Source organism: Antechinus flavipes, chromosome 2 (genome assembly GCF_016432865.1).
Source record: "Antechinus flavipes isolate AdamAnt ecotype Samford, QLD, Australia chromosome 2, AdamAnt_v2, whole genome shotgun sequence".
NCBI lineage: Eukaryota > Metazoa > Chordata > Mammalia > Dasyuromorphia > Dasyuridae > Antechinus > Antechinus flavipes.
The window spans coordinates 142,775,661-142,791,183 of record NC_067399.1 but is presented as its reverse complement, the minus strand read 5'-3'; positions in this window follow the sequence as shown (position 1 = coordinate 142,791,183).

Below are 15,523 nucleotides of genomic sequence, written 5' to 3'. Positions count from 1 at the left end.
CTTAAGAGGAAATGTCATACTAGGTAAATCAAATCAGGAGAACCCTACCTCATCTCATGCCAAGAGTTGTTGTCCCTGCTTTCCCCATGAGAATATTACCTGCAATTCATGGATGTCATCTTCATAGCATTACTGGTACTTGGATCATTGGTCTAACCTGGAATCAGACTCGGAATAATATCAATTACAATCCTATGAAGTCTAATAGCAAGTTCCAATTATCATAGTTTCATAGCTTTGGGTGGTTGTCATTAAGTATCATATAATTAGATGAAAAATATTCAAGGAATTTTAACAAGCCATGTTCTTAGGTCAGCTAGGAAGAGGCTTCTTATACAGCCACTTGACAAAAACTCATAAAAGAGCTATAAGAATTGTTACTATATTAGAAATACACAATTCACCTGAAACTTCAGAAAATTTTAATTATTGCATCATGAGGGCCTAAGTTGGAAAATTAGCCTGTCTCTCCTAACTTTATTAGATGCTTCAAACAATTTTTACATGTAAAATTCTTAATCCAATTTTGAAAACTGTCACATCTAATATCATAATGAAACAATGTTATAGGATATTCTCTTATAAATTAAATAACCCACCAATTGTAAAACTTCATGTCTGTTATCTGTGATTGAAATTCAAAATATTTCCTCACTATACTAGTGTGTATAACTTAATAAAAATCACAAATATCATTCATTATTCTCCTCTTTCTCTTCTTCCTTTTCTTACCCTTTTTTATATTCATCCCTATCAATGGAATTTATGTGAGGACAAAGACTGGGACATAGCATTAGTTCTGGTTGATTTCAAATTTCATAGGCAGAATTAACTCTGAGGTATCATTTAGCAACTCTCAGATTGGCTAAGATAGGAAAAAATAAAGGTTGGAGAGGATATGGAAACATTGGAATACTAATACATTGCTGGTGTAGTTGTGAACTGATTCAACCATTCTGGAGAGCAATTTGAAACTATGCCCAAAGGGTCATAAAATTGTGCAGACCCTTTGATCCAGCAGTGTCTCTACTGGAATCTGTATCCCAAAGAGATCTGTTATGATCTCTCTGTGCATATGTGCACAAATGTAGCAATCCTTTTTGTAGTGGCAAGAAACTGGAAATTGAGTGAATACCCATCAGTTGGGGAATTTGCTGAGAAAGTATTAGACCACTTCTAGAATACAATGGGATGAGAATGAGCTAAGATTCCTTAGAAGAGTCCTCGAAGGCAAGTGGGTCGTATCTGGGCACAAATTCCTTTGTGAAAGCTATGGTATCAGAGGGAACTTTGGTTTTAAAATTAGGAAATAGTTCAACCTTGGTTAAGGACAAACTTGTGCATAATATTTTTCTGTAAGTGCTCAAAGAAGGGTATAAGCTAGCAGATGGTCAACATGATTTGAAAGGCAAGTTGCTTAAATATTACACAAGTTGGACAAGTAGCTGTCATACAAGTTGCCACTGGGTGGTATCTGAAGTAATCCACTCTTGTTTAATCTATTATCCCTTGTGAGCCACAATAATCTCTTCCCCCATCCTCACCCCTTTTGTGAACTAAAAAGTATACTTGGTGATAGTTCTGGAAAGGAGTGGTTTATCTTTCTTAGTCTCCGAGCCCCAGGAGATTTGTGTAGCCTTGTATTTTTTTTCCCACTTCTCTACAAATTCATACATAGTGAATAATTGGTTCAAAATAATGGCATTAAAAGATGCATAAGTTTCCAATGATACCTACCTTATTATTCAAGATTTTCATTTTTCCACTTTGGGAGAAAGAGGCTCTAGTACCTCAAATGGCAGCACTAAATTTCATAATACTTTGTCAGTAGGGCTTATCTCAAGGAACCTCACAAAGATCTTTTAAGAGAATTTTACCACATTTTTTTCCCCAACAATAAATCATTATTTTCTAGCTTTTAAAAATATACTTTAATTATATAAAAGAAATATAATGTAACAATATTCAGACTGAAAAGAGAAAGAACTTGCTTCAACAGCTTCTCTTAGATTTCTTGTATTAAAACATCACCAATCTATGTGATAAGTTATCCATTCATAGACAGTCATTTATCTTATTACCCCCTGGCATTTTCATGCTAATCATGGTAGTTTAGGTAGAGTCTATTATATGCCAATTATTTTCCATGTCTTAAAAGTTGCTTGAAGGGAAAAGGATCCACACATGCAAAAATATAGCAGCCCTTTTTTAGTGGCAAAGAACTGGAAATTGAATGGATATCCATTAGCTGGGAGATGGCTGAATAATTTATATGAATGTACTGGCATATTATTGTTCTATAAAAGATGATGAGCAGAATGATTTCAGAAAAACTTGGAAAGACTTACATGAAATGATGCTGAGTGAAGTGAGCAGAACCAAGAGAATGTTGTACACAGTAACAAGATTATATAATGATCAATGGTGTTGGACTTGGCTCATTTCAGTAATGAAGTGATTCAAGCAAGTCCAATAAAATTGTGGTGAAAAGTGCCATCTGCATCTAGAGAGAGAACTTTGGAGACAAAGCATGGTATTTTCACAATGTTTTGGGTTTTTTTTCTTGTATTTTTTTTCCCTTTGATCTGATTTTTCTTACACAGCATGAGGAATATGGAAAATGTGTTTAAGGAAATTGCATATATTTAATCTGTATCAGATTGCTGTCTTGGGTAGGTGGAAGGGAAGAAAGTGAAAAAAAATTGGAACACAAGGTTTTGTAAAGATGAATGTTGAAAAACTATTTGCAATGTATTTGGAAAAAATAAAATACTATTTAAAAAAAAGTTGTTTAAACCTATTTTAAGTAATACTTTAAAATGTTTTATCTATAATTTCTTAATTTTGTTAACATTCCATGCCAATTAGAAAAAGTACCTATAAATGGCATAGTATTTTCCTCAATTGTCTTCTCACAAGATCTGGATAGGATGGCACTCATGCTTTACACAAGACAGGCACTGTGTTAAGCACTTTGTAACTGTGAATTTCTTCTGCCAACTCTGGGAGATAGGTGTAAATGTTTATTATTCCCTTCATATACAAAGTACTATTTAAATTTTCTAAGTTACCAGCATCACAATATTTTCAACCCCATCGATTTTGATTTATGATGACTAGTGGCAATAACTAATCATCATTTTACACAAAATTCCATTATTTTTATTTGACATATTAAAAATGCATGGTGACACTCCCAAGTTCCCATTACTTCTTTGTTTCTTTGAGTTATCCAAAAAGTCAAACCAATTCCCTTAAATTTTCTAAATTACTAACCCTTTAACATAACTATTAAAACCAGAACACAAAAGTAATCCTTTCTCTATCAAACAATCAACATGCATTTTATGAAACATATTTTGTAGTCTCATATTGATTGGGGAAGCAAGACATGCAACTATCAAAGGAATGTTGCCTAAGAATATTTCTAAATCTTTTCTATTTCAATGGGATATTGGAAAGGATATTCAAGCTTCTATGAAATTTCCTTTTCAAAACTCCAAAATACTTTATTTTCAAATCCTGAATTTATGCTTTCAGTGCAAACTCCAGCTTTCTTTACCCATCACTCACCCTTAATTATTCTTATTTCCTTATGTCACACTAATCTTTTACCTCCTTAATTTCTCTAATAAAGCTTTTTTTGGGTCTTTAATAGTTAGAAATGCATAGTTCATCCTGATTTTTTTGAGTTTTGGGACCATCAGAATTAGTTACAAATACATAGTTTCTGTTTTGTTTTTGTTTTTGTTTTTTTTTGGTAAGTGATAGGTAAATAGATTTAAAAAAACTCACAAGTTCCTCATTTTAGAGTATTACAGTTTTTAGTAAACAAGATGACTTTAGAGAAGAAATCATGTAGCTCCTCAGAATTAACCTCTTTTATACTAGAAAAGCATTCACCCAATTATTTTGGCAATGTTGAAAGGACTGGCCAAACCTCACTATGGCAGAGGAATATAATGGGAATTTCACTACTGGAAAACTATCTGATAGTTTCTAAAGGGCTCAGGGTATAATTTTTTCTCTATTTTCTTTCAAATCATTCACAAATCCATTTTATTTGTTTAAAATAATTTTGTAAGTTCTGATTTTCCTTCTCAAAATTTCTGCATTTTATACTTTTATAAATTTTAATATTTTCTAATCTGAACACCCTTAATTAGGTGTGCACTTAATTTATTTCTATATATTTTTCATAAATATTCTAGTTTAATTTTATCTTCAATAATTATTTCTCTACCTTACTATAGCATTATTTTATAATTTGAACTTATTTTCACTAATCTATTAATTTTAACATGTTTTATTGTGTTTCTAATTCTATATTCAATTCTTTGGCCAAAACAATCCCCTAAACTTTTTGTATTCTCAAACCAAACTTTATACAGCTTAATAGGTCTTTCTTTAGTCACCCTCTGAAAGGCAATTTATCCCTATTCTAATTTGCATCTTGTAGAATGCATTTCTCCCCTTATGCCTGACCCCAACTCTCTTACAGGTGTTCTGAACAGGAATGACACTTTTTTTTGGGGGGGGGACTTCCCCTGAATGAATTGGGTTAGATTTCTGGAAGACCCTACTTTTTGACTTATGACATCTGAGAAGTTTCCCAATTGAAGGCCCTAAAGATAACCTCCTATGAGTATAAATTAAGAAGAGGGAAAAGTGGAGGGAGAAAAAACCATTTCCTATCTGCCTGAATTCCACCTAGGCTTGTATCTTTCCTACAGCTAACCCTCTAGTTTTATTTTGGCAAATTCTCCAATACTTCCAATTTTTAATTTCTGGGCTTAACTTTTAGGGTTCTAAGACCAGTTAACTAGAACCTAAAGGTCATTTATAAAGGAAAAAAAAATTTTTTTTGCTTTCCTTTAAAACTTCCTGAAAATTAAGCTTGGTCAATTTAATTAATTAAATTGGTCAATAACTGACTTGCTCCCAGGATGGTCTCACTCCTTGACAGTTTATCATTGAAATGAAAAATATCTCTCCTAAGGCTGCTGTCTGTAGCCCAAATTATTACTCCCTCAAGATGGTGTCAGAGCCTACAAGTACTCTGTGCTCAAGTGACACCCCAAACCCTACCCATCACTGGAGTGATCATAGGATCCTATTGATAAATTCCTCACCCTGCTGTGAGTTTCCCCCTCAACCAGATTAAGAGATTTCTCTACTGATAACAAAAATGGTTAAATTATTCCTTGTTAAAAGAATTTGAAGGCAAAGAAAAAATCAGTTTTAACCCTGCCAATAGGAAGTTTTAAAAATAGCTAAGTGGCTAGTTGGCTGAAAATGAGGAACTAGCAATTATACTGCTAATTCTCCTTGGTCTTAACAAAATGAAAGTAAGAAAAATGGAAGAAATAAGAGATAAAGGCTATGGTTAAAAAGTTAAAATTATGGTAATATAATTTTAATAAAAATAGAATTTGAGTGCTCCTAAGCCTATCCAAACAGTCCCTCTTGGTCCAATCAGGAACTTTGATTAAAGAAAATGAATTTAGTATAAATCAAGGCAGACTCACCAATCTTGAAGACACTTACCTCAAGCTCAAGGAATTTTGGTATAAACAGTGAGGAGAGTTCATCCTCCCAGGGTTGGTGTCCATAGAAGAACCAACAGCAAAAATTTGACCTGAGGTACACTTGCTTTTTTGGTTCATTGTAGGAGCCAACCAAAAGAGGTTCAGGTCCATGTATTGCTGTCTCATGTGGGATGGCATTAATGTGGGGATCAGAAGTGTCCCACCTACAATGAAAGAAATGTGGTAGAGCTCTGAGCTAATGGCACTACTTTAAAGTGTTCATGGACTTTAAAGGGTCCATGGTCTCTTCTATGAAAGGAACTGCAACTCTTTATCAATCTGAGATACCTTCTCCTTCCAGGACAATATTTTTATAGGACTAAGTACCCAGACATTCAAGAACAACTATAACAAACAGAATAATTCCATCAATTGACATATGATACATATGCTAAAATATACAAACCAATATGTCCACTGGGAATATTACATTATTATTCATCATTGGATGAAGCTAGGAATATCTCCACTGACTGAATGGTCATAAGATGAATAGACTTCTCCTTAGGTTAGGCAGGAGGAGATGGGACAAGCTATCACAGTCAATGATTTAATTGATCATAAAAAGGTTATATGGACAAGAGATTGGTCTGGAGATACAAAAATGTATTAGGAGACTTTTTAGATAGTCACCTTCCCCATGCTAGGCTTTAACAAGGAAAATAAAAATAGAGGGCCTCTAGTTAATTTCCCTATAGTTAATCAAGTAAACTTAAAATTTATAGCTTACACCCCAAGGTATTATATACAAAATTTTGATATGAGTCATCAGATTGATTAATACTGATTGGAATAAAATAGGAGTCCAAATAAATTATTTCTCATAGCATTATTGTCCCAAAATTTAATTAATATTATTGTCCCCATTTAATATTTCTGCTTTTCTGCATTTGTTTGTAAGATTTTTTTATATTCTTATACAATGTCAATTTTTGTGAAGGGATTACCTACAACTGAGAAAGAGTATACTTTTATTTATTCCCATTCAGTATTCTCCAGAAATCTATTATATCTCTTGTGTTAGATTTATCTAGTTCTGAGAGGAGTAAATGGAGGTCCTCAGTAAGCATAGATTTATGATCTATTTTCTTCTGTAATTCACTTAACTTTTCTTTCAAAATTCTGGTGCAAAAATTTTCAGAATTGATATTCATTGTCTTTGGTAGCTTTTAGCAAAATGTAGTTTGCCTGACTTATCTCTCTTAATTTCTATTCTGAATTTTCTCCCTCTCTCTCCCTTCTCACACTGAGAAAACAAGTAAAACAAAAACTACTGCAAACATGTATAAGCAAGCAAAACAAATTCATGTTTTCATTATATATTCTCATATATATTTCAATTTACATTTAGGACCTATTATGTCTCTATCTGGAAGTGAATAGCATATTTCATTATGAATCCTCTGGAACTGTAATTGGTCATTGTGTTGACCAGATTTCCTAAGTCTTTCAAAAAAAAAGCAACAGTTTTTATTTAAACCTTATCATTATTATTATTTTGTCAGTACTATATCATTGTAAATCTGGAATAAAGAAATCCTAGTTTCAGATCACTTGAAATACAAACAATGTATCATGGTGGATAGAAATAAATTATTGCACATTATTCAAGTATTGCATGCAAAAGACAGTATAAGAGATGGCAAAGAGATGGATTATATAACTAGAAAAAATGGTGACCCTATATTGTTTTACATATGCAATGTGTAACATCTATCAACCTCTTACCTCCATGAAAGAGTTGATTAGAGATATTTTTTCAAATTTCTTCATTTGAATCCCATTTGGTCACTGTAACTTTGTTTCATTTACTTTTACTTTTTGGCGTGTCATTCTTTCCATTTACATTGTTGCAGATATTGTGCTTATTGTTTTCTAGGTTCTTCTTACTTCACTCTGCATTAATTTTATGTAAATCTTCCATGCTTTTCTGTATTCATCTCACACATTTCTTATGACATAGTAACATTCCAATACATACAAGTACCACAATTTGTTTAGACATTACCCAATTGATGGTCAATTACTTTGTTTTCAATTCTTAGTTATCACAAAAATACTGCCATAAATATTTTTGAATATATGGGGACTTTGTATATACATAAGTATATGACTTAATTAGGAATCTAATCTCCATTTGCTTTGCAAAATAATTGTACCATCACAATGTATTAATATGCTTCTTTCCCCATACTCCCTATTGACTGTTGCCATTTATTTTTCATTTTTGCCAATATTCAGGGCTTGAGTAAAACCTTAGGATTATTTTGATTTGCTTTTCTTTTATTAGTAATGGTTTGGATCATTTTTTTCATGTGGTTGTGAATACGTTACAGTTCTTCTTTTGAGAACTGATTGTTCATATTCTTTGACTATTATCTAATGGGGAATGTTCATTAATCTTATGTACACTTATTGTCTATATATCTTGGATACCGAACCTGTTATCAGAGAAATTTGATGAAAAGATTTTTTCACCCATTCAACCATTTTCCTTTTTATCCTAGATGCATTAATGTCATCTGTGCAGAAGCTCTTCAATTTTAAGTAATTTCCTCTTTTGAAATTGCTTCTATCTCTTGTTTGGTTAAGAATATATCTCTTGCCCACAACTGTGAGAGGTACACAATCTGTTTTTCTTCTCATTTTTCAATGGGCCTATTTTAGAGCAAGAATAAGAAATAACAAATGTACCCAATTAATGGTGAAAGAACCAGAACACAGACTCTAGCAGGTTATATAGACCATTACCCACTACAGAACATTTCTAGAAGGATATAGGCAATTTTCACATAACATAAGAAGTCACAGATGGGTCTGATGATTACAGATCTAGTGAAATATGAAAGTATAATTATTATTATTATTATCTGGACACATAGAACTAGGAGATAAACTGAAGACATGGGAGTTTCCTATCTGAGGAGCCTTGAATCCTTCCTTCCCTTAACTACTTCCAGTTTACTAGATTTCTGCTTCTTTGGTATGGAATTTCTCTGGGGTCTTTCTCCATAGAATATAAACTCCTTGAGGACAAGTGATGGTTTATTTTTGATTTTGTATTCCTAGCACCTAGCACAGTGCTTAGCACATAATAGATGTTTAGGAAATACTTATAACTGATTATAGGAAGAGATTATCAGGCCCTTCCCCTAGAGAACTACTACTCACATCCCAAAACCCATTCAAGAGATATTCACAGAAGACATAATCAATAAGGAACTTTCCTGCCTTTAGAGATTTTTGCTCTGAGCTGGGATTCTGCGCCCCCTCCTCCCACATCCCAGGCTCAGGAAAGAGGGCAGCCTCAGTTCCCCAGTCACCATGCCTGGGCAATACCAAGTGCAGAGTGAGAAGCTCTGAGGAGGAAGAGCTGCCAGATCACCCCCAAAATAGACTTGCTTTTCCACAGCTTTTCCACGAGGTGTTGGCATCTCTTCAGGGAGGGAAAAAAAATAGAGACAAAGCTGTTAAATAAGGATTATAAAAAATCCCAAGTGCTCCCCACAGGCTATTTATTTAGCTGTGCATCCCAGGGAATGAGTGAAAGACATGGGGAAGGGAGGCCAAGTGTCTAGGATGACCACTCTTTTAAGAGCAAACGCTGGATAGAAGGTTGTAAGAGAAGGACATCAAAAAAGGGAAGGCCTTTTTTGTTATTCACCTTATAAAATTGGACCCTCTCTCTGAGATCTATTCCCAAAGAAATCCTGGTAGAGTAATTGGACAAATCCCATCAATAGAGAAATGGAAGCCAAAAAAGATTTAACCAAAGTTGTTGGAATAGGAAAACATGGAAGAACCTGGAGGACAAAAGAAGGAGAGAATCATGGACAAAAAGGGAGATTTCCATGTAGGAATGTTACTCCAAGAGTCCACGACGAAATTAAGCAATTAACCAAAGGAGTTTTGGAAATCTGTAAAAGATGGATGAGAATTTATAGATCTGTAGAGCTGAAAGGAACTATAGAGATTATATCATTTAAAATTCTTTAAAGAAGGCAACACGGTAGAAAGCAAAGGGCATTAAATTTGGAATAATAGGGTTTCATTTGGGATCCTGCCTCTGCTCTTTAAAAGCTGTGGTAATTTGGACAACTATTTAACCTAATTGGACCTTTATTTCTTCTTCCTTATTTATAAAAGCAAGGGATTAGATTAGGTGAGTTCTAAGATCAATTCCAGATCTATATCTGCAGCCAAATATTGTGAGTAGTAGCAGATCCAAGACTGTAGTATAGGCCACCAATAAGACACAAGTATCTTGTTTGTTAAGTCATTTCAGTTGTGTATGACTCTTCATGACACTATTTGGGGCTTTGTTGGCAGAGATACTGGAATAAGTTTGCCATTTCCTTCTCCAGCTCATTTTTATAGATGGGAAACTGAGACAAGCAGGATTCAGTCACGTCACACAGCCAGTAATGATTAAAGCTGATTTTGAACTCATGAAGATGAGTCTTTCTTGACTCCAGGTCCAGGTCTTTCTTCACTGTACCATCTAGCTGTCTCACATAGAAGCAGTTCAATAGCTCAAGGTTGTGGCCAATCATAGTTAATTTTGCCCTTTACCAAGTGATTTTGAGATGAGGAGTAAAAGGACTATTGCCTTGGGGGAGAACAAAGGGACAAACAGCAACAGAAATACAACAGGACAAAAGCAGGAAAAGAAACTGGTGGTCAGGATAGATTGACTTTCACAAAGCAAACTAGACAAATTCTCAAGATGTCTCACCAGACGGGTGAGCTAGCTTGGGCTAAGAATACATTAAAACACAAATAACATTACATTTTAAAGCCACTGTTGTTCATCTAATGGGAAAAATATTCAAGTTAGAACATAAGCTAGGATGAATTTGTCATAGGACCACCTGCCTAAAAGACTGGTTTGGTTTGGTTTTATTGAGTTGCAGGGTGGTTTCCATAAGTGTATATATATACTGTATATAGATTAAGTCAGCACCATTATTGTATTTAAACATACTAAGAGTTAGTGATGTAGGGGCTTTATCAATCATAAATATCAATTTTGGAATTTGGGTTGGTTATCTTGAAATCCACAAGAATGCGAAATTAAGATAGAACTGAGACTGCTTTATTAGGTAGGCCCAACAATACAAAGTGAATAATGTATATATATATTTTTACTTCCTTTGAAACTACATACCTGAACCTGTATATCTTTAGAAGAGATTTCTGAATAGAAGAAAACTTGGAAAACAGAATGTGGACGAAGGAGGAAATTAGAAATTTATTTAAGTTATTTCGAGTTTGATTCTTTCATTGAAAGGATCTGGTGACAAATAAGATTTTTTTCTTCCTCACCCAGATTTTCTTTTTTGCTTGTTAACTCAATGAAATTTTCCTAACTATTTTTCCTATTTTTTTCCTAACTATTCATGTCATTATATGTTGCCATGGAAATTCCTGTGATAGGGTCCAATTTGAGCATAGTAACTTGACTATAAAATAAATAATAAGAAAAAAAAATATTCCAGTTATCCCACAGACCATGAGGCTAAATGTCAGGTTAAATTTTGAGGAAGTCTATCCTGGCCTAATATTTCAGTAAAAAATTTTACCAAGCTCCCTACAAACTTCTTTGCTTAATCTCCTCCCTGAGAAATTACTTATAAGGAATGCTAGCAAACAGACTTACAGGAACTTTCAAAAAGCTATTTAATATGAGCACCTAGATGGCACATTGGAATAGAGCTCTAAGCCCCAGTCCAGAAAGTGAATCAATCTGAGTTCAAATCTGGCCTCAGTCACTTAGCCCTGTTTACCTCAGTTTCCTTGTCTATAAAATGAGCTGGAGAAGGAAATGGCAAACCATTATAGTTTCTTTGCCAAGAAAACCTCAAATGGGGTTGCAGAGTTGGAAGTGACTGAACAATAACAAAAAAATTCTTATCTCTTCCTCTTAAGTTTTATCTTTTATCTCAGCCTATAATAATTCCAATAGATAAATCATGTAATCTTACAGACTTGAGTGACTTTTTCTCATACAATCCTTTTATTTTACTGATGAGAAAACTGAGGCTCTGAGAAATAATTAGCCCAGGATCATACATACAGCTACTTAGAGGAAGTGCCAGAACTGAAACCCAACTCACAATATAGGGCTCTCCAAGTCCAATAAGAAAGACAGTCATTAACCCATCAGAAGGAGCCCAGCGGGCTGCATATTGACTTAGCTTTAAAATGCAATGTTATCTATGTTTTAACCTATTCTTATTTATTTTGCTAAATATTTCCCAATTTCATTTTAACCTGGTTCTGATTGCCCTGGGGATAGCTAGCAGTGTTTGACACATCTGCACTAGAGCATTCTGCCTCTAAATGACTATAAGCCCCCTCAGTAAAGAACCCATTCCAATCTCTGATGAGTCAGTAAGGAAGAATACAACTAAAAACTGAGAGCAGCAACAGGTGACCAACATTTTGCCATCTTTTTTAAAGTTGTATCTGACTCTTTGTGACTCCATTTGGAATTCTCTTGGCAAAGAATTTGAAGTGATTTGCCATTTCCTTCTCTAATTCATTTTACAGATCAGGAAACTGAGGCAAACGGGGTTAAATGACTTGTCAAGGTCATACAGTTAGTAAGTTCCTGAGGTCCCATTTGAACTCAAGATCAGAATTCTCAATTCCAGGCCCAATACTCTATGCACTATAGCACCACCTAGCTGCCTGTGACCAACATTAGGAAAGGACTAAATGTGTGTTCATGGATTAGGGAATAGTTGAATAAAATGGGGAATGATGTTGAGTAAAATGGAACATCATTGCTCTGAAAAAAAAGGCGGGGGGGGGGGGGGGAAGACAAATATGAAGAATTCAGAAAAGCATGGAAACAAATGACCTGATTCTGAATGAAGTTGATTAGAACCAAGAGGAGAAAATATACCGTGGCTATACGAATAATAATGTAAAATAAATGCAATGTCAAAGGAAACAAACTCAAGTAAATTGATATGACTAACCTTAGCCGTTGAGAACAGATAAAGAAACACATTTCTCTCTTCTTGCTAGAAAGGTAGGCTATTGGGACCACAACATTCCATATTGCCAGAAGCCGTCATTGGTGGTTAGTTGTACTTAACTGTTTTCCCGTGGTAAAAAGGGAAATGAGAAAGTATTGGGAAATACTTGCTGTATAAAAATAAAAGTCATCAGCAAAGCTTTTGAAAAAGGAACAAGCTGAGTCAATAGGACTGCCTATCACCTTAAAATGGGGGAAATACTATTAATCAGCAAGTATTTAGAAGTATCTATTATAGGTCAGGACCAGTACTGAAAAAAAACTCCATCCACTCAGGACTCTTGCATTCAGAAATGAAATGTATATTAGAGACAAATGCAGAGGAATATTGTTGGAGAGGCCCTAGCAAATGGGGAAATCAAGAAAAGGCCTCTGGGAGAAGGTGGCACTGCAGCTTTGAAGGAAAATAGAAATATTTGGAAACAAAGTGAGGATGGAATATATTTCAGGCAAAGACACAGGAAAAGCAATGGTATATTGAATCTCAAGATGGTTAGAGTGTCTGGATGAATCCCACAGTGTGTAAAGAATAGTTTGTATTTGTGCCTAGGATAATAAGGAGCACTTAGAGTTTGACCTATGTTTTAGAATGATTAGTTGGGCATCTGGCAGAATTAAAAAATCTGACGTCTGATTAGATCTGGGGCTGGAGGATTTGAAGATGACTCTGGAGATAGCAAAATAAGTCAGAAAAATTCCGAGCTTTCCTGATTTCCCCCTCCAAACAATTTGTTCCTCAGAGTAAACATGAACTAGTGAAAAACAAAGAAGAGTAGGGCCAGAATAGGAGTCCTTCTGGGATAACTGGAGGGAAGAAAGGCTCCAGAATGGGGTTGAACCTGTATGATGTATAAACCCCTCCAAGCTATCTCCATAAAAACAGGGGACCCTGGAGCTACCCTGGTTGAAGGAGATAGCTTCAGTCCCAACCACAGAAACTTTCAACTCTGGGAGAATTGGGGAGTTGGGTAGGCAGGGAAGATTGAGGGAACATCTGATGATTAGCAACCCCAGGCCAAGCTGTACTTCTGAAATATAGCCCTGAGCAAGAAGGAACCATCATACCTGGTTAATGCAGAAACAGGGGGGCAGGGACCCTGCTGGCTGTGGTCATTTGCATGGGGAGAGAGCTTTCAGTTTGGGGTTCAGAGAGGAGAATTGAAGTGAAGCTAGAGGTACCTCCACCCCCACCCCAGGATTAGAGATGGCTACACTAATAAGTCTCATTCAAAAAAAAATGGACAGGTAAAGAAGAAAGAATCCAACTATAGAAAGTTACTATTGGAATAGGGAAAACCAGGGTTCATTTTCAGAGGAGGACAGTGAAGTTAAAAAAAAAACAAAACTTTTCCATCCCAAGGGATATCATTAAATGGCTGCCAATCCAGAAAGAATTTATAGAAGAACTCAAAAAAGACTTTAAAAATCAAATGAGAGGGGGACTTCCGGTTAAGATGGCAGAGAGGAGGCACACAGCTGTGTAGCTCCACGCTTTCTCTCACTATCCATTTCATTACAAGCCTCTGAATTAATGCTTGACTGAAAAAAAAACCACAAATAGTTACCAAGAGAAGCCATCCTTGAGATTCGCCAAGAAAGGTCTGTCTTTACTGGAGGGCTGGGACAGTTTTAGATCGGGCGCAGGCGGCGGGCAGCGGCAGTGAGAGCACGGGAGCAGACTGGAGAGGGGGTGGGGTGTGATCGCAGCCATCTCTGCGGGGAGAGCTTCGCTACAGGACTGGATACTTTGCTCCGGCAGCAAGTCAGCAGCCCAGCAGAGAAGCTAAAAACACCAGGGGCTGAAGAATACAACCCCAAACAGCTGGAGTCTCTCGGGACCTGGCCGCCCCCCCTTCCCTCCCCCCCCCCCCACAGTGACTCAGCACGCTCTGGGATCTCAGAGCGCAGGCGCAGCACAGTAGGGCTAGTGCCTCACTGCTGCCCCCCGCAGTCTGTAGAGGAAGCTCGGTAACACACCCAGCCCCTCCCCCAAAGAAAGACTCCAGTTTTTTCTGTTTTTCTTTGCTAGTTTGTCTTTGATTATTAGACAGAATGAGCAAGAAACTGAAGAGGACTTTAATCCTTGACACTTCTATACAGATAGAAAGCAGACTCTAAATCCTGAGGAGACTAAAAACAGTCCCCAGGTGAATCCCCAAAGGAGGAGATCATCTGTTCCTCAGCACAGATGAACCTCATAGAAGTAATTAAAAAGGCTCTCACAAGGGAGCTAGAAGAAAAATGGGGAAAGCAGAGTGAGGCTTGGCAAAAGGAGAGGGAGGCTTGGGAAAAGGAGAGGGAGGCTTGGCAAAAGAGCCTGGAGAAAGTTAAAGAGAGAGTGGATAAAGAAGTAAAATCCTTGAAAAATAGGATTGGTGAACTGGAAAACAAAATTGGCGAAATGGAAAAAAATTCCACAGAACAAAAGAACTCAATGGGACAATTAGAGAAAGATTTTTAAAAAGTGAGTGAAGAAAATACTTCACTGAAAATCAGAATTGAACAATTGGAATTGAATGACTCGAGGAGACAAGAAGAATCAGTCAAGCAAATCCAAAAAAATCAAACAATGGAAAAGAATGTGAAATACCTTCTGGGGAAGACAACAGACCTGGAAAACAGATCCAGGAGAGACAATCTGAGAATCATTGGACTTCCAGAAAAACATGATGAAAAAAAGAGCCTGGACACTATTTTCCAGGAAATTATCAAAGAGAACTGCCCAGAAGTCATAGGAACAGAGGAAAAAATAAACATTGAAAGCATTCATCGATCACCTACTGAAAGGGATCCTAAAATCAAAACACCAAGGAATATAGTGGCCAAATGCCAGAACCCTCAGACGAAGGAAAAAATATTGCAAGCGGCTAGAAAAACCCAATTCAAGTAT